The following is a 27108-nucleotide window of genomic DNA, read 5'->3' on the forward strand; positions in this document are numbered from 1 at the left end:
ATTCAGAGTCATTTCTAGAAGATCGAAGGTGTGTCCTACCGTCGTTTTAAAACCTATTACTCCCTCGTTGGAAGACTTCTTTAAGCGGAAGTGGCTCGAATGAATCTCAAAAGATGACTAGATAAGGGTATTCAAAAATCTCAGAGAAGAAGATATAGTGTGATAGCCCCCTGGCAGATTCGAAGAGATTTTTTATTCATATGTGGGAAAAGAATTTGGGTAGTTCTGCTCAGACTCTGGGGTAGTATTGGCTATGCTCTATTATCAGTTTCCCGACAGTTTGGCGGATGATAGTTTATCCAGATTATCGTTGGACTTCATACATCATAAGTAGTTTTTTCTGGTGACAACTATAAGAAAGGCCTTAAGGAAGTATCAGAGACATAGAAAGATATTTTTCACACCTAGGCTAAGTTGGCTAAAGACATGATAACTCCCGATTATGATAATTGGAGGCACACTCGAAAGAATGAAAACATCCCCCTAGATCAGAGTGAGGTTGTCCCAATTGAAGAAGTGATTCGAGTGGTTTCATCCCAAGTTGATATCCTTAAAGATAAGTTTAAAGCCGAGAAAGCCACTATAGTTAATAAACTATAAAAATTGAGAAGCACTGAGTATCTGAGTGGCCTCGAGGTTGAGTTCCACGTTGCTTAATTTCAAGTGATGAAGGAAAACAAAGAAGCAGTCGAAACCGAATCGAATAACTAAAGAAATGCTACCAAAATATCTAGAAGAATAGGAGAATGTTTAGGCCTAGTAAAACCACCACGCAATATACTCAATAGTTAAATACAGAGAAATAGTGAATATAACACTTAGTGGTTGATAATATTGTGTGAGTGCTATAAATTAAACGCAAAATATATGCAAGTATACACAATCAAACAAGTAATATAGCAGTGAGTGAGTATCGTCTCCATAAGAATTTGTGGAATTTAGACTGAAGTTATTACACAGGGTTGTCATTGAGTATATATATACATAATGATATAGAAAAGTAATAAGGAAGATGTTGTGACAAATAATTAAATGAAAATATGTGACAAACAATAAAAGAATGATGTAGCAAAAGAAAATAGAACTTTAGAGAATGAAATAAGATTTAACAATCTCAGACAATCAAGCTTCTATAGGGATAAATTACTGGGTTTATACTATGGCAATTAATATTCTGTATTTAGATTGGTTTATGCATTTTATGAGTATAATGCTCAACAGGGTTTGCTATTAGTGCTCCTAGGCTATCTCTAGTAACAAACCTGACAGAAAGATGCTACAACAATACCTCTCAGTGTGAACTACAAAATTATCCTATCGATTACGTCCTACCCCTTTTAGTCGATGAATCACTCTCTTTATCTCTAAGGCAGATTAGAAGCTCACCATTCCAATTTAATTCCATTGGTCACATCGATCTAGCCTAACTTTCTCGATATTAAGCATATATACTTAGAAAACTGCTAACTCTCAAAAGCTATTACAAGTCTAAGTAATTAAAATATAAATAATGAGAAAACAACATTTAAACATAAAAAACATCCAATAATTCGATTACAAAAAATAAAAATCATCTAAGCAAACCCGTGCCAAAACTATCTCTAGTAACGAACCTGACAGAAAGATGCTACGACAATACCTCTCAGCGTGAACTACAAAACTATCCTATCGATTACATCCTACCCTTTTAGTTGATGAAACCCTCTCCTTATCTCTAAGGTGGATTAGAACCTCATCATCCCGATTTAATTCCATTGGTCACGTCGACCTAGCCTAACTCTCTCAATATTAAGCATATATACTTAGAAAACGACTAACTCTCGAAAGTTCTTACAAGTCTAAGTAATTAAAATATAAAAAATGAGCAAAACAACATTTAAACATAAAAAATATTCAATCATTCGATTAACACAAAATAAAAAATCATCTAAGAAAACCCATGCCAAATAATTTAGTTCATGGTGGGGCTAAGTTCAACCATCATCTTTCGTTAAATTCAAAACCACTAAAAAGATATAAATGCAAACATAATGAAGAAGAATACTCCTAACGTGAGCTATTGTTGTGACTTAGAATCACTACCTTGATCTACCTTAGCAAGGTAGCCTCTCTCCAGGTCCTAGCTGCTACCCTTTTGAAGCTCGACTATGGAGGACACCACGAAAAAGGAAGATGAAGGAAGAAAAATAGAGAATAAATGAGTTCATTGTTTTACCTCCTGTTGCCTCTCTCTTTCTTTTCTTATCTCTTATCTTATTTATTATAAATAAATAAGAACTCTATAACTCCCAAGAATAATGAGATATAATGGAGAATAAATTACCCATTAACTCACTAACTCCCAAGAAGCTCTTAAATTCTCATAAATTCTCTAACTCCCAAGTTCTTCAATTCTTAAAAACTCTTCAACTTCTCCTTATTAATGGGATATCCTTATCCTTATCACTTAAAAAGAAACTATTCCCTTCACACATATAGGCCGGAAAAACTGGCATGTGGGCTTCAGGTGTAGGCTTAGAAAGCTGACAACAAAATATCTTCATCCTTTAATCTTTTTATGCGTCCATAAATATTATCTAGAATGTTTTAGCATTATTTTCTCTCGTTCGGCTTATTAGTCTTTCAGACCTTTTTATCCAGAATATTGACAAAACTTTACTTCTCCCTTATCTTTCTTCTCCTTCACAACACCAACAAAACAAGACCTTTCCCCTTTAGTAGCACCAATTTTAGAAATAAAATCATGTTGTAGCAAAACATTTCCACCACATGCAATTATATGACCTAAATGCTATGAAATGAGCTTTTAAGCAATCAATAATGTAAGTAAAAAGACACAAAATATAGACTTTTTACGGGATTATCACACCCCAAACTGATTGAGTCGTAAATTAGATTGGATGAACCAATGAGGAATCAAATTAGGAGTTTTGGAAAGGAATGAAGATCGACTCATGTTTGAGCATGATGAATCACTTCGTGCCGACCCGTTGCTAATAAACTTTCTGGCCTCATATGAGAATGGAAAACTGGAGCATTTTCTGCATCGATGGATGAAGAATCATAAATATAATAATTTCTGGTTAACCATGTTCCCAGAAAAAAGTTACTTTCGAGAAACGACGAGCACAACAGAAGTGGCTATACATACAAATCTATTTACTAATCTATATGCTTCGATTGTAACTGAAAGTTCCCTGATTGGATTGGTTTGAGAACCTGATTAAAAAAGACCATAATTTTGGAATACACGTAGATCTGTAAATAATGTTTGAAGTTATTAGAGTGTGTTAAGAATTCCACAATTCAGAGTGGCATTGTTGAGTATGTGGCTTAACTTACTCCAAGGTGACTCCAGTCTCGATTGAACAATTATTTTTCATAGTCACGGGTCCTACTTTAACACTGTTTCACATTTGCAACTGTAAAGGGCAGTTTGTGACCTTCCCATTTTCTAGTGAACCACGGACTCAAAGGTCGGTGAGAGATAACAATAATATGCATCTATTTCTAGGCTAATTCTTTCGATGCCACTGGATAGAGCAATAGGGATTGATTAGATAATAACACGCTTTCGTGACTTTCAGGATCACAGGGACTAAGTTACTCGCATGAATATGAGTATAGAGTCATAAAGCTCGGATAGGGGGCTACTATAATAGTTTTTCCTGATCTCTCCTAAGGCTTACGGGACTGCCTTTCTTAAGCCTTTTGCCGTTTGTACTCTACCTTTTTCTTTAGCAATTCCATAAGAGGGACCAATAAGGTTGCTAACCCTGGTAAGAACCTTATCAAGTATGAAGCTTTTCCTAAAAATGACTTCTACTTTTTCACTGATGATGGCTCTAGCATATAGAGCACCACTTTTGCTAGGGTTCATGGTTAGTAGAAATGGATTGAAATCGACCCATATAAAGTAAAAACAATTCAAAATCTCCTACCTCCTCGTACGCAAAAAGAAGTCTGAGGTTTTTTGGGAAGATTAAACTATATTTCTTGATTCATTTCTCAGTTGACTGATAAGTGTGATCTGGTTTTCAAGTTGCTTCGGAAGAATGATCTTAAGTTTTTGAATCTCGTGTATCAAGAAACTCTAGAAGTAATCATGAAGTATTTTTCAAATGCTCTGATCTTAGTGGCGTCAGTTCCTAGCAGATTGTTAATTCTCTACTTGTTAGTGTTTGAGAATTCAAAGGGTTGTGTGCTTACGCTCGGCTACCCCATTTTGTTGAGGCGTACGAACACTTGTACTTTGATGAACAATCCCAAGTGAAGAAAAACATTTGAACATTTAGAATTAAAAAATTCTGAATCATTGTCACTACGAATCATACGAACAGTGTTTGAGAATCGAGTTTTGACTACGGCAAAAAATTGTTTAAAGAAAAGGATATTGCCACTCTTAAGTTTCATAAAAAAAACCAAGTCATCCGAGAAAAATCATCAACGGTTGTCAAGAAAAACCTATGACCCCATGAGTCGAAATTCTATATAAACCCCAAAGATCAACAATTGTCAAGAAAAACCTATGACCCCATGAGTCGAAATTCTATATAAACCCCAAAGATCAATATGAATGAGAGAAAAAGGACTATTAGTAGAAGAACAACTATCGGGAAATTGTAACCTAGTATGCTTAACCAAAAGACAAACATGACACTTGTGAATATTCTCATGATCAACGGGAAAAGTAAATTTACGTAATTTGGACAAAGAAGCATGCCCAAAACGAGCATGCCACACATTAGTTTTATTCAAGGAAGACGACAACGTACAATTATTGGTAACCGAAGAAACCATACCATAATAAATATTAGGAACAACCGAAGCAGATAAAGAAGCAGCCGACTGAAAAAGATAAAGACCCCTAGACTCTTTACCAATCCCCTTCATCCTTCCGGTGGAGAAATCCTGCAAAAGGCAAACGTCGGGATAAAATGTTACAAAACAGTGAAGGTTTTTGGTAAGTTTCGAAATGGACAAAAAATTATAGGAAAATTTTGGAACATACAAGACATTAGGAATAACATGATTTTCACTTAACGAACATGAGCCAACATGAGTAATGGGTATAGATTTACCATTGGGGTGTTGAACAGAACAAGAATTAGAAGCTAGTGAAGGAGGAAAAAGCAAGCTCTTAAAATCAAATAATATATTATCTGTCGCACCTGTGTCCAATATCCAGGAAAGAGATTCAGAAGTAGGTAAACAACGTGATACAATACCTGCAAGATTCACAATGGAATCAACCGATGGAGGTGTATTCAACAGAGACAAAATTTGAGTGTACTGCTCGTGAGTAAAGACAGGAGCAGAAGGAGAACGGGTGTGATCAGACTGAGCAGGAAACAAAATAGGATCTTCGACAAATTGAACCACAACAACTTGAACACCCCGTTTTTTAGTAAACTTAAAATCTGAGGGGAAACCGATGAGCCTGTAATAATTCTCGCGCTTGTGACCCCAGATTTTACAATGGTCACGGACCCCATTAAACTGACAGCGTTCAGACGCACCAGACTAAAATGAATAAAAATAAGATGATTCAAGGACAGGTCAAAAACCCGAAAGATGGGCACGTTGAGACTCCTCTTGGATCAACTTGGAATAAGCGTTGTTGATAGAGGGGAGTGTTGGGAAATAAACCAAGTACAAGTAATTTCCCTATTACCAGATTAGTGAGAATACGAAATAAAAGCGGAAAAATAATACCCGAAATTGATAACGGAGTTCAGCCAATTGTGCTTACGTCTCCGGAATGCTGCAGATCTTTTATTAAGAGAGAAAATTTACAGGTGTTTACAAAACACTCACTACTCACAAGAAAGCTCTCTAGTATTGGAAGAAAGAAATGATTTTTGGAATGGTTTTGAAGCTAAATGAGCTAGGGTATTTATAGTTGAAACTTAAGGACTTAATCTTGTAAATACCCTAAAGCCTAGGGATTAATTGTGATTATCCCATTATAATTTTTCAAAGAAACATTTACCAAACTTTAAAAACCATTTTTTCAAAGTTGGTTACCAAACTTGAAAACCATTTTAATAATTTCAACAATCTCCCACTTGAAGACTGATTTTAATCTGTCTTCACACCTCGATCAATGCAACAGTTTTTCTAGTCTTGTTACTCTAGCATGCCAACTGAAGTTGAACACAACTTCAGTTTGTCTGTAGTCACCGTCTTTGTCAACATGTCTGCCGGATTTTGAGCTCCACTGCTCTTTTCAAGTTTCAAAATCCCATCTTCCAGAAGAGACCGGATAAAATGATATCGCAATTGTATGTGCTTTGTCCTGGAATGAAAAGATGAATTCTTTGCTAGATATATAGCACTTTGACTGTCGCAATACAAGACATTGTTTTCTTGTTTCTTGCTGGCTTCCGTAACAACGACATATTCTGCTTCAGTTGTGGAGAGAGCAACTATCTTCTGTAGTTGAGAAACCCAACTCACTGCGGTTCCTCCTAGAGTATAGACATACCCTGTAGTGCTCCTTCTGATGTCAACATTTCTGGCTAAGTCAGCATCTACATAGCCTGTCAGTATCGTATCTCCACCTTTGAAACAAAGTGTTTTGTTTGTGGTACCCCGCATATATCTGAGGATCCATTTGACTGCTTCCCAGTGTACCTTACCCGGATTATTCATGTGCCTACTAACAGCTCCCACTGCTTGAGCAATATCTGGTCTGGTACAAACCATGGCATACATCAGACTTCTAATTGTTGAGGCATACGGCACCTTCACCATGTGTGCACGTTATTCCTCCGTCTTTGGTGAATGTTCTTTAGAGAGTCTGAAATGAACACCTAAAGGTGTACTTACTGGTTTAGCATCTTGCATGTTGAACCTAGAGAGTACTTTGTTGATGTACTCAGCCTGATAATATCAAAGTCCCGACTTTGTTCCTCTTGATCCTCATCCCAAGAATCTGCTTTGCAGCGCCTAGATCCTTCATAGAAAACTGCTTTGACAATTTTTGCTTCAAGTTTATAATCTCTTGCATGTCTGAGCCTGCAACGAGCATGTCATCAACGTACAACAATAAAATAATGAAGCTATTGTCGAACCTCTTGATGTAGCAACAATGATCTGCTTGGCATCTGGTAAAACCACTGCTACTCATGAAACTATCGAACTTCTTGTACCACTGTCTAGGAGCTGTTTTAAACCATACAAGCTCTTCTTCAACTGCATACCAGGTTTTTCTTGCCTACCTTTGAAGCCTTCTGGCTGCCTCATAGATTTCTTCCTCCAAATCACCATGAAGGAAAGCTGTCTTTACATCTAACTACTCAAGATGTAAATTCTGCAGCTACAATTTTCAACACCAGTCTGATTGTAGATAGCTTCACGATGGAGAGAAAATTTCATTGTAATCAACCTTATTTTGTTGAAAACCTTTGACAACCAATCTTGCTTTATAGCGTTTGCTCCCATCGTGCTCTTCTTTGATCCTGTAAATCCACTTGTTATGGAGTGCTTTCTTGCCTGGTGGTAATTCAGCTAATTCCCATGTTTGATTTGACATAAGCGAGTCCATCTCATCTTTCATAGAAGACTCCCACTTGACTGAATCCTCCACTTGCATTGCTTCATCATAGCACTATGGTTCACCATTGTCAGTCAGCAACAAGTAGTGCAAAGAAGGAGAATACCGTTGGGTTGGTTTAGGATTCTGGAGGAGCGTCAGTTCTGGTGTGCCTGGTTCTTCCTCTTGAATGCTTCAGGACTGATCGAACATCATTTCCAGAAATCTCCTCGAACTCAGCAAATTCCTTTGTTTCAGCTTCGGTATTACTTGATACTGCGGTTGACCTGTCTTTGTACATCACATTTTCATTGAAAATGATGTCTCTGCTTCTAATGATCTTCCGATTTTCGTAGTCCCAAAACCGGTAACCAAACTCATCACCACCGTAACCAACAAATATGCATTTGTTGGACTTGGCATCAAGTTTACTTCTTTCAACAGAGTTTATGTGTACATAAGAATACAACCAAACACTCTAAGTGTGAAAGGTTTATTTCTTTCTTGCTCCAAGCTTCCTCTGGTATTCCGCCATCCAAAGGAACTGAGGGCCCACGGTTGATCAGGTAAGCTGCAGTGTTGATAGCTTCAGCCCATAGAAATTTGGGCAATCCGGCATGTACCTCATTTGATAGCTTCAGCCCATAGAAATTTGGGCAATCCGGCATGTACCTCATGCTTCTGGCACGTTCATTCAGAGTTCTATTCATACGCTCTGCTACGCCATTCTGCTGCGGTGTTATGGGAACTGTTGTCTCCATCTTGATCCCATTTTTTGTGCAGAAATCTTTGAATCTACTATCTCTATACTCTCCTCCATTATCAGACCTCAACCGCTTGACTTTTAAACCAGTCTCATTTTCCACCATGGCTTTCCATTTTCTGAAGGTATCGAAGACTTCTGATTTCTTCTTCAGAAAATAAACCCACACATTCCTTGTTGAATCATCGATGAAGGTGACATAATATATAGTGAGCCTGCAAGAGATGAAACTGGGGATGGTCCCCATACATCAGTATGAACCAATTCTAACCTTTCTGCCTTGTGTGTCTTGCCAATCTTTGTAAAACTGACTTTCTTTTGTTTTCCAAAGATGCAATCCTCGCATAGTCCGACATCTACATTCTTTAGATCCGGCAGCTTCCCTTTTGACAGAAGTATCTTCATTCCTTTCTCGCTCATATGGCCAAGCCTTTGGTGCCATAGGTTTGATTTTCCATCAACATCTGCTACTGCAATGATATTCTCTAAATTTGAGGTTATATAGAGAGTACTAATCTTCTTACCACGAGCAATGACGAGTGCTCCTTTGGTAATCTTCCATTCACAGCCTGAAAAGGTTGTACTGTATCCTTCTCCATCAAGCTGTCCTACAGAAATCAAATTTCTTTTGAGACCATGAATATGTCTCACTCCTGTCAACTTCAAGGTGGTCTGGTTTGGCAGCTTTAGTCGGATGTCTCCTTTTCCGACGATCTTCAAGGTTTCATCATCAGCAAAATGAACCTTCCCAAAATCACCACTGACATAGTTCTCCATGATTTCTTGGCATGGCGTGGAGTGGAAAGATGCCCCTGAATCCAAAATCCATGATTCAATCGGACTGTTGACGCTTAAAATCATAGCATCACATGTCTCCTCCATCATGTTGGTAGATTCCTGTGTGCCGGTATTTTTCTTCGGTGCTCGGCAATCTCTTTTGAAGTGGCCCTTATTGCCGTAATTATAACAAGTAAAATCTTTATTTCCTGTTCTTGATTTTCCTGTTCTGGATTTCGATCTGCCACTATTTGAATTTCTTTCTGAAGTTCTCCCTCTGGACTCCGTGTGCAAGGCTGAGGAGGTTGATGCTTCACCCGATTCTCTCTCCGTCGAATTTCTTCGCTCAGTACCAGATCTCGAACATCGTCAAATTTTAATTTGTTGTTTCTCGATGAACTGCTGACTGCTGTAACAGTAGCATTCCAACTGTCTGGTAAAGATGATAAGAGAATTAAAGCTCGAACTTCATCATCAAATTCAATTTCCACTGAACTCAAATGGGTTGTGATTGTGTTGAGTTCATTTAGGTGTTGTGTCACACCGATGCCCCTTCCGTCATCCGCAAATTGAATAATCGTCTCATCAAATAAACTTTGTTTGAGGCCGATAGCTTCTCATATATACTGGAGAGAGCCGTCATAAGACCCGCCGTGGTCTTTTCCTTTGCTATGTTGAAAGCAATATTGCGGGATAACGTCAGTCGGATAACTCCGAGGGCTTGTCTGTCGAGAAGAGCCCAGTCTTCATTCTTCATGCCCTCTGGTTGTTTTCCTGAGACGGGTTGATATAGATTTTTTTGGTATAGAAAATCTTCAATTTGCATCTTCCAAAATCCAAAGTCCGCACCATCGAACTTTTCAATTTTCACCTTCCCTTCGTCTGCAGCCATCGCTCCCACTCGAATCTGGCTTCGTTTGGATCGTTTCTAACAATTTCTGCGAACCGCTGTGTATTAGAACACCTCCGTCGACAAACTCGTATCGCCGACCGAATTTCACTATTCATAAAATTTACTATTCACGTGAATAGTAACCCGAATAGTAACCTCGCAAAAAATTGGTAGAATTCACAACCAAAAGCTCTGATACCAGTTGTTGGGAAATAAACCAAGTACAAGTAATTTCCCTATTACCAGATTAGTGAGAATACGAAATAAAAGCGGAAAAATAATACCCGAAATTGATAACGGAGTTCAGCCAATTGTGCTTACGTCTCCGGACTGCTGCAGATCTTTTACTAAGAGAGAAAATTTACAGGTGTTTACAAAACACTCACTACTCACAAGAAAGCTCTCTAGTATTGGGAGAAAGAAATGATTTTTAGAATGATTTTGAAGCTAAATGAGCTAGGGTATTTATAGTTGAAACTTAAGGACTTAATCTTGTAAATACCATAAAGCCTAGGGATTAATTGTGATTATCCCATTATCATTTTTCAACAAACATTTACCAAACTTTGAAAAACTATTTTTCAAAGAAACATTTACCAAACTTTGAAAACCATTTTCAAAGAAAAATTTACCAAACTTTGAAAACCATTTTTTCAAAGTTGGTTACCAAACTTGAAAACCATTTTAATAATTTCAACAGGGAGGGGTTGCATGAGTAAAAGCTGACTCCGGACAGCGGAATAAGATTCATTAAGACCCATTAGAAATTGAAAAAGTTTTTGTTGGGTGTTATGTCGAGGGTTTTGCTGAGACAGACGCATCACAACCACAAGAAGAAAAGGGAACGAGTACACCATACTCATCCCAAGGGAGTTTCAGCTTAGTAAAGTAAGTTGAGATAGTAGCATCACCTTGAGTCAAAGTTACGATTTCTTGATGGAGAAAGAACACGCGAGTACCATCACCTTTGCAAAACGTTCACTAAGATCCTACCACACTGACGTTGCATCCGTCGCGAACATAATCCCCGCCGATAACTCTGTACTAACTCTATTGAGGATCCAAGACAAAACCGTGGCGTTGCAACGATCCTACTGAGAATGTAAAGCCACACCAAACGATTCCCGAGAACAACTTCCATCAACGAAGCCCAGCTTATTCTTCGCCAACAGCGTAATCTGCATCGAACGATGCCAAACAGTGTAAGTGTCAATGCCAGTGAGCTGATGCAACCAACAACGTGCCTGGAGCATCGGAAGGATGAAGAAAGAGTGGATGATTGAAATCAATTGAAGAATTATCTATCGCAGAAGGCATGACAAACCCTAATTACAAAGAAGTGGGGAAAACCAATATGAAATAAACGGGGAGAAAATGAGCAAAAAAGCAACCAAACAAAACAAAGAAGAAATCAGAAGCCTAAAGAAAGCGAACCCAAATAACACCTAAGCCTGATACCATGTTGACATTATAGCAGATAGAAAAGAATCGAATAATGCCTTTGTATTTTATTCACAGAGCAACTTAAGCTATATAAACAAATGCTAGGTGACTAACTACTGCTAACTGTTCAGCTAACAAACTTAAACTATTAACTAAATCAGTTATACAAGAGGACTCTCAACAATTCACATCTCATCTCGAAGTTAAAAACATAAAGACGTGCAAGGTCAGGCAAATATTAACTCATGGAACAAAGTACTAGCAACCGTCGAAGATTATTGCTTACATGTCACCGCCAATCGACAATGCTTTTCTATTTTTTCGGGCTCGAAGGGAGTAATGCATGGACGTGACACTTAAGTGGAGAAATTTCAACATTAATCCCTTTAAATTTAGAAGTAAATTTATAAGCTAAACAACTGTAAACTTTTAATTTGTCTTCTCAAAATGAATTAAATAATCTGCAGTAAGGGATGGAATGGATCTTGAAATTGGAGCATAATTAATAAGATAAGAGTGTTAAAGGCTTGTTGTTTCCTTAAACAAATTAAAAATAATATTCGATGATCGAGCCATCTTTCATTAACCAACTATGACCCTGTAGGAGAAAACTTGTTGGATTCCACCCAATAAGGACCAACCGCAAACCTATAAACATAAGGCATAATATCAAAATTAACTCCTAATATTTACTAAAATGATCATTTTTGGCCTTTTGTTTTATTTTTAGAGCATTTTGACCGTAACATTTCGAACTTGAACAAACAAAACTATGTTCGTGTTCGTTTGTTTATTCTTGAAGGTGCTCATATTTGGTTCTTGTTCGTTTAATTTTTCAATATTATGTTCGTGTTCATTCATTTATTTTCGAAGGTGTTCGTTTAGATGTTTGTGAACAAGTTTGTTTAGCGTTCGTTTAAATGTTCGTGTACATGTTTGTTCAGTGTTCGGTTAGTGTTCATTTAGTGTTTATGAATTTATTCATTTAGCGTTCACGAACATGTTCGTTTATATATGTTAAAAAATGTTACTAAATAAATAGAAAAGAACAAATTAAACAAAATCACATAATAAAACTTATATAATATCCACAATTACAAAATATAATATTAATACATATTAGCAATATTTAGAAACATCCATGAACATTTTCATCTTAAAACATACTTGAAAATAAAATGGAACAACCAAATCATAACAAATAGACTATTGTAACATATGTGTCAATCCCAATAAAATCAACAAAATGAAATTAAACCAAATTCTTGAGTTGAGGATGAAGTTAATTTGAATCCAAATTGAATTGATCTTGACTTCTCACTGTCATTCAATAAGATAATTGATGTTATGTAAATCAAACAGTCGAATAAATATGTACTTAATCATTTGCAGGCATCACTAAACAAAGAAATTTTACATTTTACAAGAGATGCCTCTATCCAATACAAAAGCACTAAGATGAGACTTTATATAACACCCCAACCTGTACCCAACCCGGATACGAGTTCAAGATGTCACATTGACTTTTTAAAACAATATTCTTAACAAAATACAGATCATTTGGACTTATATTATGAAAATATGATAATATATTGTTGAATTGTGTTCGTTATAACCAATTTAAGAAAATATACGTTTTTATGAATAATAATATACTATGCGAACAGTAATGAACAGTACCGCGAACAGTACCGAATGCTAAAATTTTTCCAGATTGCTTTTGGGGTATCGATACCCCTGCTACAGGTACCGATACCTTGCTACAGTACTACTACAGTAACTTTCGTAAAACGTTCATAAAACTCGTAAAAATTTAACCGTTCATTACTATACATTTACCATGTATAAATATACTCTTAAAAAGCATTACAAAATTCAATCATATAATTTTACAAAACGTTAGCATATCGGATCCAAATCTTTGTTTACATGCCAACCACTATCATTATTACAAAATACATATTATACATTTATTTTCTTATCTGATCTGTAAAGGAGAAACTGACATGTCTTGCATAACTTTTATCAATCTTCCTCTTCTCGAAACCTACATGTGAAATAATCACAACGCTAAGTCGCTGACTTAGTGAGACATATAAAACATATAATAAAACTATAGAACATTTCATATAACAAAATGCATACCTATACATATACCTTCATCATCATAATCTCTATTTATCATATGATTTTGTACTTATCATTTCTGTATCATATAACACATAAACATAATATTGTAACATATTTCATATCACCAAAAGCATATACTAAACATTTCTATACACATCATGGAACACATATATCATTTCACAACAAAGCACATATAGTATCATATCAATTGATTTATTTACTCTCTTTAAATCCCATGTATTAGCCCATGTATACTTTTGAGAACTTAAGGTATGTGAGTACATTGAGGTTGTGTACCACTATGCTATCATTACAGCTCGTATAAACGTCCCGAATGACCTATCCAGAGGTTATAAAGAACCTCAACAATGTCCAATTGTCCATATGTCCCGAAAGACATAGGAAATTATGTCCATATTTTTCGTAGAACATAGGTAAACCCTCGACTCTTGGCATGCCAACTATAACCCTAGCTCTCATATCACATAACATGGGCATTATCATTTATGATAGTTCACATCACTTGTATCATATAAACATGTAATCTCATATCTCGTTCTCATATAACTTGTATATCATTCTTGTCATATAACCTATATCACATAGGTTCATATCATGTGACATATATCACATGTGCATGTAATCGCGTAGTTTACTTTCATGTCACTTTTCATATGATTTCATATTCATATGTCATATAGCTCGTATCACTTTACATGGTTTCACATAAACATATATATCATATCTCATTCACATATTTTTCCCATATAACTTATCTTACATATTTATATAATCACTTATGTCTATGTATCCTAACTTAAATATTGTTCTCATAGAATTTCATAACCTTTCTCGTGTACTCACTTATACTATATAGTATAAATTATACTGAGTCAACTTATATTCACAGGTTCATTTCATTCCTTATGCCTTTATCACATAACTTATTTCATATTCTTTTACTATCATATAAATCATTTGTAATGTTTCATATAACTTATCACACTAACATATATTTATACAAATCATATAACATACATAATAACATGTTAACACATATATTCATTCATACATATAAATCATGTATCATCTATCGAATCATGTAAACACATATAACTTATGCATGTACTGTAAATCAAAAATCATTTTAGGAGTTACTTCTTACTATAGTAACTCCGTCACTGGCTCATCGCAAGCCAATGTTTATTCGATATTATAAGAACAAATTAAATTTGCACTCACCTTAGCCTTGCTTAATTACCAAATCCAGTTCTATGATTTTCTCTCTTTGAATCGATTTAACTTTGCGATTCTTCCTGAATTTGCTTGTGCTTGATATCTATACATATAATATTCAAATCAACATTTCAATTACTATGATTCGATCCTTCATTTATTAGAGTAAAAGAACAACTCAATTTTATTTTCTCTTAGGGTAGTATCGGTACCCCCATAGGGTATCGATACCCCCTGCATAATCTGTTAAAACCCAAAATTTACTATTTAAACCCAAAAATCATCATCTCTTCACTCAATTCTTCTATTTTAAGCCCCTATCATACCATTAAACTCAACTACCATTACTTAAACCAACTTATATCCATATAAACCATCTTTCTCTTCTATAACTCCTCATGATTCTTAAAATTAAGAATCTTACTAAACTTTCAACTTTGTTATAAATCCTTTCTAACTTCATAAATCTCTTAATTAAGTTGATGACAAGTCAAATTTAGTTTCAAATTCAACTTATCAACTATTTTCCAAAAAATTCACTTAAAAAGCCATTTTCTTTAATATTTCATAACTTCTTCATCTTTTGATTTTAAGATAACTTAAGCTTTCCTTAAGCTTACTTATCATCTAATGATCAAAACCCAACCTTTAAATCAACAAATAATCAACTAATTAGAAAAATTACCTTTGCCAGCTTGGTTCTCTCTTTCTCTCGTACATGAAGGAGAAGAAGATGAAGTGGAGAAAATATCTCCTCATCCTTATCCCCACCTACATATATATCATTTTTTTTATCATTTCCAAGTCAAATGACCAGTTTGCCCTTTCATTCTTTTAATAATTACTAACAACTTTCAGGAAATATCTCCACATAAATCATTGAACTATTCAACTATTCTACTTTTATCCCCAAATTCTAAAATTTTACAATTTAGTCACTAACCCGATATTAAGGATGTTACACTTTAGACTCCAATTAGGCCCTAGCTTAAACCCATACGAGTGTAAAGTTCGACACATTTAAACCAAGCCAGATATGGGCATTAATACTAGGATCCTAAGTATAGTTTTCAGTAGTAAGGGGACACACATTTATCTAAATAACCATGGAAAGATGCTAAATACTCATTTTGTTTTGATAAATGATTCCAAGAAACAACCATTTATCTAAATAATCATATATTTTTTGTAGTCTGTAGAATGTTAATCATTACCGTTAATTCTCTTCTAAAGTGAAGCATAAAAAGTTCATTACCTAAACTTACAAATCCAACGCTCATTTCAACATTAGGTCAACAAGTAAAGGATGGCAATTAATCATCAATCGAAATAATAAGTTCAAACTATTTCTATAACTATACTGTAACTTTTTAAAAAAAATTAGAGACAAACCTACACAGATAAACATTCTTACAATCATATACCCGCAGCTTTTAGTGCTTAGTACCATGAATCATGAAAATTTATCAAAATAACATGTAAATAAATAAATCTGTTCTTGCTTCATAAAGATTCTGAACTCTCCTCAAGCAGACGACAAACTGTAACTTTTTACTACAGTTATGATCGGGACGATGCGAGCATCACAAAAACACTGACGGTGTAACATACGACCTCACAGAAGAAATATGATAATCTCGTGAAAAACAGAGAAAAGAAAGTTTTTAGAGACCAGCGGCGGGCCAGAAGGGGAAAAGATGGGAGAAAAGAGTTTTTGGTGTTATAATTAGGAGTAAATGGTAAAACTACACAATTAATGCTTAAACTTTTAAGGGTTTATAGTTCTAAACTCTAAATTTTATCATATATTTAATTTATTATGTATCTTCACTAATATTTAAAATATAAGAAAATTAAACAAACTTGTTCATGAACATAAATGAACGAGTTAATAAAAGAGATTGTTCGTGAACATAAATGAACCGATCACACCTTTGTTCGTGTTCGCTCGTTAATTAAACAAACTAAAAATTTATTTAGCTTAAATAGCGAACATAAACCAATGTTAACTTAATGATTCACGAACAGTTCACCGAACGCTCTATTCATTTACACCCGTAGACAGAATAATTACTTTGACCCTTATTATTTCTTGCTATAGCATTTTAACCCTCAATGTTTTATTTTAAGTTAAAAAAGACTCATATTTTGGAGTGTTATTAGTGTGTTAACTAATAATTTTCATCTGTAGGGGGCTTTTTTCCATAATATTAAATGTTGGGGTCAAAATATTTCAAACTAAAAAATAAAAACCAAAATAATCATTTTGATAAAAATATAAGTTATTTTAATAAACATTGGGCTATTTTTGGCATAAACATAATGCCCAGACCTTACTTCTTTGCCACTGGACATATTAGCCTCGTCCCAACAGGATCGACCCACACGTGCTCACTAACATTGGAGTAGAACTACTATAGAAGTTCCTGCATTACATTTTGTATTGTATTTTGGTCACCTTATTGAAAAATAAGTAAATTGGGGCATTCTACGCCTCAAAAAGCATCAAATTGACTGGAATTCTTGGGTTAAATTGAGTTGTGACGTACAAGTCGTAGGAAACAAGTTAGATTAATTTTTTTTCAAAAAGGAAATCACTTTGTTTTTTTAATATGTGAAGCATTATTGGTTTTTTTTATAAGCCTTACATATTTTAAAGAAACTGTTGTTGTTTTAAAATTATATATTAAAAATATTTATTAATTTATATTCATCTTTAATTACATTTCATAAAAAATAAACTATGATTTCTATTATTATTGATCAAAGTGAATAATAAATAAATAAATTTAAATAAAAAATTAAACTATCATCATTGTTTGCCTGTTTAATTTTATTGATACTAATTGTTTGCCTGTTTAATTTTATTGATAGTAATTAATTACAGCCCTCGTGAGGAGCTTGATCTACATTTCAGATTTTTGATGATCGGCTTTAGACTGAGCGGGACAATTGTTCCTAATAACAGTGAGGTCGAAGGGTACAGTATCGAGCGCCAACCATTGCTCCACCGTGAACAGCTGCTGCGTGCAAGGGGTATGGATGCCGGTCACGGTGACTTCCACGTAGTTACAATACCATCCATGAAACGGACCCGAACCGTCTGATGTTAAGTTGATGGCACACACAGGAGCATTCATGCACCGTCCCCTACCCGAGAAAATATCCAAATTTCCGCGTTCGAAATAGTTATACCCTTTCCCCATTAACCCTCCCCATGCTTCTAGGTTACTAATATTTACGTATTGGCCGCTGGCGTCATAGAGTGTTAGGCTGATGACGGAGTCTGTTCCGCCTTTGATGATGGTTCCGGTTTCTTATGTAGATCGAGTAAACGCAATCTTCATCGTCCTGCATACATTCAAAAAGACAGGTTAGACGACGGAGATAATGGGGTGGCGCCATGGCGGCGGTGAGGGTTGCTTACAGAGCGAGCAATGGAGGAGAAGGAGAGGAAGAGGAGGAAGAAAGGCACTATAAGCTGATTTGTGGTCGCCATTGGATTAAAACTTTAAACTTTTGCAAGCTCTTATTTTGTGTATTAATATGCAATTTAGTGCATATTGTTATAATTTAAGAATAGTGAAAGTGATCCTAATAATTAGGACATGATTTTTCAACTTGTTAAATGTTATTTTTTTACACGTGTTTTAATTAAATTGAATATAAACTCATATGCATTTTCAGTTTTATATGAGGAGAAAAGGGGGGAATTTGTAATTATATTCCATTAAATAAAGAAAATTAAAATATGCTTGTGTGATGTAGAGTGTCCCTAGGAATGGAACCGGTCTTCTTTTATTTGAAACGATCAAAGGAAGAATCTCCAAAATCGAAGTTTAAAGGGAGCATGGAAAAAATCATTTTTGTTCCAATTTTTTATCACGTTTTTTAATTTATTTCTTATTTATTAGTAATTAAAATATTATTAGAATAGATTTTGTTTTATCCATAATTTGAATGGAGAAAAATATTTATTAGATTAGGGGATTAGTATTGTTGAAAAAATTAAACAAATGTGATCATAAAAAATTATTTAGAGAAATAGGATGAATAGTACAATAAGATGTAAAGTTGTTGACTATATCGATGATTTTATTTTTTATTTTTTATTTATTTATTTATTTTTGCAATTTGAGACTATATTTTAAGGAAATGAAATGAGATTGGAGAGATTAAAATGATAATTTTTAAAAATTATGCTTTTTAAGGTGAGATGATGAGTTTTTTAGTAATATGAGGGGGAATGCAATATAGTATTTGTTTTAAAGTCTCTCAATCATTTGACAATGAATGTTCATATATCTTTACAAATATCGTGCTCGAACTATGAACCTAAAAGGATAATAACAATCTTCAACCATTAAGATAATTTGGTTCGTACCAAAACGAGTTTAAATAGCTAAAATTTTGATTTTTAAACTATAATTATGGTTTAAAATTTTAAAAGGTCATAAATTTGGAGAAATTATTTTATAGACTTACACCACATCATCAATGGTCTCAATCAATTAAAAAGATACAAATCAATATTTTTCCTTGTCATTCATACACATAAATTTTATTTTCTAAAGCAATTTTTTCATTAATGCATATCAAAACTAAACCTAAATTTAATCATTATTTTTAGAGTTTCCATTAATACATAAAATAATCTTTTACCTATCTTCATCCAAGTTTTCATTTTTTTTTCTATTTATTCGAGTTCTTTTTATTCTTTTAAAGTCTCTTTTTACCTCAAATTGATAAGGTTTTACAATTTTCGAAACTAAGACTTTTTATTAAATTTAAAGAAAGTTAATTTTTGATCAAATCTCGTTTTTTATTAGTAAATGATAGTTTTGAGCCTTGTAAGGCGATCTCGTCGCTCAAGAATTGGATTGTACAAGGTTTGTGCTTTCAGGTGATGCAAGAATTGAAAGTTTTAAATTTTGCATTGAGAGAGATGGACTACATGAACCCTTAAGTCGTCACATTAACAGAGATATTATTATTTAAATACAATCTCATACTTAACTTACATGTATGAGTAGACATAATATTTTACGCTAAGCTAAAATGTTATACAAATCTGAATGATAAACACCAAGTTGACATTGAGAGGAACAACATGCTCGGAAGAGAGGTTGTTCCGACAATTGGAAGTTAAGAAATCAGAGAAGTTAGTCTATCCTTTTTTGTTTGTTTAAAAAATCCTACGAAATATTTTCCACCCACTATGCATAAAATAAATTTTAAATTTACTTTTGAGTAGTATTTTTTTTCAATTTTAGTCATGAAATGCTCTAAAAAACGTATTAACCTTTCTAGAAAACATACAATTTAAAAAAGAAAAATCTAGTTGTGTAAAAATAAAAAGATAAAAATGACAAATTTCAAGTATAAAATACAATGTATATCCAAAAATAGAACCCCCGATATAATTAAAACTAATTTAAAAGAGAAAAAGCTGGAAAAAGAGAAAGGGAGAGAAGGAAATGTGTTGGTTTTACCAAACAGAAACATTCAATCTAAACGCAAAACCAACCACTCAACCACAAAGAAACAAACTCATCCCATGCAAGCCCTAAATTACTCCTCACCCCTGCCCCTTTTCTCCTTTGTCACCCCAACCCTTTCCTTCGCACCCCATCTCTCCCATGGAGGATGAGCGGGTCGTCGCGTCTTCCACCGATACTCGGTTGCTGTCGTCGACACCCCACGCCGCCACCCCAGTCACCATGAATTTACCTCCACCTCCGGGCCACCCCTTAGCCACCTACGTCGTCCAAGTCCCTAAAGACCAAATCTATCGCGTCCCACCGCCCGAGAACGATGGCATCGTTAATCGCTACCGCGAGGCGGCCAAGGCCAAAGGCAAGAAAAGAAAAGGGAATTTTTGTAATTTCTTTTTATTGTTCGTCGTTGGTTTGCTCCTCCTGGGTGTTATCATATGCGGAACCCTAACGTCGATTTACTTCATCTTCACCCCTAAAGCCCCCAATTTCTCTTAAGCAACTGAAAAAGGGTAGTCCCCCGACGTATGACGTCACGCTGAAAGCCAAGAATCTTAATGAAAAGATGGGGATCCAATACAAATCAGATAAAGACGGCGCCAGCCTCGATTTCTGGATCAAAAACCTCGGATTCGGAGACTTTCCGGGCCTCAAACAAGAGGCCGGCGTTTCAAGCAATGTTAATATTAAAATCCATGGCTTGAAATCGAAAACGGTGCCGCTCAATGTTCAGAAGAGCATCAGCGACAAAATGACGAAACGTCAAATCTCTTTGAAGCTGAAACTGGAATCTCCATTGGTGTTCAACGTTTGGATCTTGAAGCTTTGGAAGAGAGACTTGGATGTCAACTGTGATTTTAGGGTTAGCACCTTGGCTGAAGGAACCAAAATTCTGTCCCAAAAGTGTAAGACCAAAATGTCTTAAAGATTGATGCATGCCCAAGGTAAATTACTATGTATGGGTTTAATAATGCATTGAGATTTCACAATCTTACTATATTATAAATTGTAACTTAAATTCATACATAATTTCATAATAAATATATATAACTCTTCTTCTTCTGACTTCCGTAAAATTTTGCATTTAGGTACGGGCAACAACCTCTTGAGATTGCTCCCTTCAAAATTTTAACTTTTTTTTTTACCGACATATATAATTTCATGTAATTAAAGGATTTCTAATTCCAGCTTTTTATTAGGACAAAACGGTGTGACAATAAATCTGGTACCAATGGTTTTTGTTTATAAAGGAGCAAAAATGATAGATTTAAATTCTCACGTATACTTATATGATCTAACTCTAATTCATACCTCGCTAATGTTACTACATCCAATTGTTTGCGTGCTGCTTTTTTTTGGGTAAACTACATCCAATGTTACTTTTGTTTGTGTTCCTTTTTATTATTTTGGTCATTGACTATTCAATTGTTATGTTTTGATCATTTACATTATCAATTTATATATTTGATCATTAGACCATCAACTGTTTTATCCATTTCAACAACAATTTGACGTGATGAGATAAATTAATAAATAAAAATACATGTGTTTTCCACTTGGGTTAGAACTTTGAGTAGCGTTTGACACTCTAAACGCTCCAATATGAGGATTTCTTTTTCTTTTAACAATTTTTACTTAAGGGAAGGGAAGAAAAATTTTGCTCAATGGGTATTGAACCTACAACCTAGAGAGAGGGACGATGTCAACAGAGAACTTTTAATCACTTACTTTAGAGATTGTTGACTGGAGATTTTTTTAATGGTATAGAAAACAAAACAAGAACAAATGTCCTAGGAAAAGCTAGTCAACACTATTCCTATCCGCTTGAAGAGTGGCCACCACAACCGCAGGAGGATCCTGAAAGATATGAAGTCGAGCAGGTAAGTTCCATACCAAGATAGCCATGAAATCCGCAATCTTGTTGCTTTCCCTGGGAGCAAAAACAAACACCATACTCCAGCGTCGGTTCATAAAAACTGTGATATGTGGGCCAGCATATGACTTGAATTGGGCCTTTGAGGCTTGTTTGATCTCAATTTGTCCATTGGGGGCCTATATAAGAGTTCTTTTGAGAGTGAAGTTTAAGGGGGCTAAAGAGTTGTTTTACCTTTATGGAGAAAAGAGGTTGATTTTATGAGGTTACTCGTCCAACCTTTTAGGAGACATATCCCGTTTTTATTTTGTTTTCACCCACTCCTTTCTCTCACCATAATTACTTCTTCTTCCTCTAGACTTCCATCATCCATTCTAGCTTTCCCAAGCACAAATTTCGGTCACACCAAGGTAAGGAACTTCTATAAATTTCCAAAGTCTATAGATGAAGATGAAGAAGTCTATCACTTATTTTGGAGAATTTTAGTGGCTAATGCGGGATTTGGCGAGATTTCATAGCATATTTATGATTCGATTCATCTCTAATTTTTTTTTTTTTTATCTTTAGAATCGATTTTGCTTCTCTTTTACTGGCATTGAGTAGTAAGGAAAAAAATGAGGACCTTTCAAGACTAAACACAAGGGCAAATTTGGGGAGTCTTGGTCAAAGAGCTTTCTTTGATTGATTCTGAGCAAGATAATGTATTTCTAACATTTTGTAGTAAATAAAATTATCACAAAGATGATGTCTTGTGGTAGAATATAACTTATAAACATATTACGGGTATTTACATGATTTTGATTTGGATGCTTATTTTTAATTTTTTTTATTAATTTAAGATAAGTATAAGACGATATATATTTAAATTAGATACTTATATTCTAAATGATATTTTGATAATCCTAGGACCCATAAGAAGTTTTAGAAATATGCTAGGCCTTACCGGTGACCTGTAGACGATTTGCCAACGTTTCTGTTCAACCCTTGCTAGATGGATTGCTACTAATCGTTCATCAAATTTCTATTCTCATGAATGTCCTTTATGTATTTCAAACATTGTTCTCAATGACGTCATTAGTCGCTAATTAATAAAATATTTATATTTTTCAAAACAAATTATTCAATTTATTGATTGAGTTAGTCTCACTAATCAACTCGACACTAATTCAATTAAAATTTTTCTATAACACCATTATTTTAAAGGGTTACCATCATCGTTATAAGAATATTTTTTATTCTTATATATAAATTTTTAAAAATTAGTTAAAAAATACTATTTGAAAATCGACATGAGACCAACGGGGTTTTTTTTTATAAAATTTTCTTTTTATTTCATTAATAATCATTTTAAAATAATTTTTATTAATATTTTTATATAAAATATTTTGATCATTGACCTAGTAAGTATAACAAAATTTGATGTTCTTTTATAATTTTAAAACAACATACCAATTTGTGGAATAACCATTGCTTACATTAATTGTGTCAACTCAAATGTATATGATAAAGGATTATTATTATGTACAATGTTAGAGAAAAAATAAAAAATACAAATAAAATAGAGTGTTTGTAAGTGTTCAATTAAGTAGCTTTTTTATAAAAAAATAATTAGAGTGATTACATGATAGTATTTATTCATAATTCGTCCTAATCATTGATAACGTGCGCACACCCTAAAGACATATTTATTCAAACTCAATATCTCAAAAGAAAATAACACTATTTAATCACTGACACCACTCAATAAATTCACATTTAAAATTTATTTAAAAACATATATTTTATTAATAATACCTAAAATAATACCCAATAGAGTAAAACTCTTTAAGAGAATAAATCTTCGCCAATATTAATTTTCTTTTAAAAAAATAGACTTATATGTTATTGATATTTGATAATAAACATATATAATTTTTTTAAGAGAAAAAAAAACATCTGAAATTAAATTAAAAATTAATATTAATTCAAACTAAAAAATATATCTTAAGCTTATTTATTATAATGTTGACTAATTCCCAAAAAAAACTTATCATATTGGCATTTTCTGATTTGCATATCGATCGTCGGATTACATTTAGATACATTATTGTGTTGTGGAGGGTTTTTTCACGTCGATTGAATTTGATTTGTGGTTAGAAAAAAAAACAATCTGAAATTAAATTAAAAATTAATATTAATTCAAACTAAAATAATATATCTTTAAGCTTATTTATTATAATGTTGACTAATTCCCAAAAAAAAACTTATCATATTGGCATTTTCTGATTTGCATAATCGATCGTCGGATTACATTTAGATACATTATTTGTGTTTGTGGAGGGTTTTTTCACGTCGATTGAATTTGATTTGTGGTTCATCAGTTGTCTTGCAGTAACTTGATCCTCTTTTATGATTCATTTTTTATGCAATCATATCTACTTGTATCTATTTTTTGTTTGATTTTTGAATTAAATTTTTAACCTTTTCATTCTATAGTTATTGTGTGATCATAAGTGGCTAATTTATATGTTATTACATATAATGGTAATAGGAAAATATCTTATATATGTGTTTAATTTAGTTTTATAATTGTAAACCTTCACTGTAATTATAAATATTTCCTCTTTTTAATAAAATTTGTAACTTTTATAAAAAAAAAATATACCATTCAATATATTATAAACCTAAGGGTGTGCTTGGTTGGAGGAATGTGAGATTCTCATGGGAATAAAATCCACATTCCCCCGTTTGGTTGGCTGGGAATGTCATTCCTAGTATCTACATTACCAATGGATTTTGGGGTATTACCAGGAATGTCATTACCTCCCTTTCCTTAGGTATTGTTGGATTACCGGCGTTTTGGACTAAAATACCCTTAAAGAAATTCTTTCAAAAATATCCTTATTATGTCATTGAATAATAAAAATTCTACGAATATTAAATTATAAATTTATCCTTAAACTATTTTATATTTACAAAAAAAACTATAATTAAAATTTTATATGAAGTTCAGGGGTTAAAATAAAATTTTACCCTTTCATTAAACCTTTCTATATTTTCAATTTTGTATAAAAATTATATAAATTTTATGAATTTAATTTTTTAAAGAAAATATATAAATATTTTTCAACTTGTTGAAAAAAATATATATAATAAGGACAATTTGGTTAAATATACATTCCAATAATCTTTTATTCATTTAACCAAACACAAAATACAACATTCCAGTAATCCTATTCCCTGGTAATCTTTTATTCCCACTGGTAATCTTACATTCCGTGAACCAAATGCACCCTAAGGGTAAACTACGTATTTAGTACCTATGTAACACCCTAATCTGGTTCGACTCAAAATCTAGAGGATTAAAATATTACATGAAACCACCTGAATAGCTAACCATTTTTTTGAAATAATTTGGACACATTCATAAAATTTTAAGACAATATAAAATACTGAATATAAATATAAGTATACAAAATATGGGGAACTCCTAATAGTGATCTCCAAAATACTTAAGTTTAAAACAGAGTTCACGACTCGATAATACATAAGGGTCTATGACAGTACATGACATATGCTAAGCTCACAAGCTCAGTGCCACGCAAATAACCCAACTATACTACATCTATTTAACTGATATGTATATTATATGTATAGTATGAAATTATGAGTACATTTAGCACACAACAAAAGTAAGCATCAGTGTAGCTCAGGGTCACTAAAGCATCACAAAACTCACACCCTTTTTTTCTTATTATGGTACCTTGGGTAAGATCTAGGTCACATAGCATCAATATCTTATAATACCCTTGGCTAGGTCCGGGTCACGTAGCGTCAATACCTTGCCAAGCTAGTATACTCCTCTCGAGTACTCGGGACGTGTTTGGGTCACCTAGCATCATCACAATGTCCATCTAGCGGTCGAGTTCCATAACACTAGATGCGATATATCCAGATAATCCTTATTCTATCAATCAGTCATCATACAAATGACTCGAGTGTCATCGTCGTCTCCTGAGAATCATATAAGGCATAATTCTTATGGAATCTTACGTCATTAAGATCTTATGTTATCACACAAATTATTAAAGTTCTCACTTGTAAGCTTATTAAAAAGTTTCCCCTCAAACGGAACCCCTTTATGGCTTTCTAACACACAAGCTAAGATTATAGCCTAAATAATCACGATGGTACCGATACTCCTCCTTGGGTATCAATACTTCCCCTCTTAGGGTATCAATACTTCCTCGGGTATAGATACCAAAACAACCCATTGCAATTTGACATAACACTCAGTATCGATACCCTTACTTAGAGTATCGATACTCACCTTTGGTGGATCGGTATTATCTCGAGTATCGATACCAAAATTACATTCGATGTTTAGAAAAAATTCATGAGTACCGATACCACTACCTTGATATCAATACTTTTCACCCTTGGTATTGTTACTAACCTAGGTACCAATACCAAAATAGCCTACTGAAATCTGATCAAGTTCCCGAGCATCGAACTAGGCTCATGTGTAACATCCCCAACCCGTACCTAACCCGGATACAAGTTCGAGATGTCACATTAACTTTTTAAAACACTTTTCTTATGAAATAATAGAACATTTGGACTTATATTAATAAAATACGATGATATATTGTTGAATTATGTTTCATTATAACAAATTTAAAGAAAAACGTTTTTATAAATAATACTATATTGTATGAATAGTACTGTGAACAATAATGAACAGTATCGTAAAAAAAATAATGAACAGTGCCGATGCTAAAATTTCCAGAATACTACAGGGGTATCGATATCATGCTACAGTGTACCGATACCCTGCTACAGTAATTTCATCAAAACATATATAAAACTCATAAAAACTTAAACTTTCATTACTATAAAGTTACCATTTACATAAATACGTTTAAACCATTACAAAACTCAATCATATGATTTTACAAAATCGATTATAACATATTGGATTCA

At 33.8% G+C, this 27108-nt stretch overlaps 1 pseudogene; it reads right to left on the bottom strand.

The window, feature by feature from the left end:
- Positions 1-17684: 17684 nt before the first annotated feature.
- LOC120119140 lies at positions 17685-18423 on the bottom strand (annotated as a pseudogene).
- Between the last annotated feature and the right edge of the window lie 8685 nt (positions 18424-27108).

This window comes from Hibiscus syriacus, unplaced genomic scaffold (genome assembly GCF_006381635.1).
Source record: "Hibiscus syriacus cultivar Baekdansim isolate YM2019G1 unplaced genomic scaffold, ASM638163v2 tig00110331_pilon, whole genome shotgun sequence".
Lineage (NCBI taxonomy): Eukaryota > Viridiplantae > Streptophyta > Magnoliopsida > Malvales > Malvaceae > Hibiscus > Hibiscus syriacus.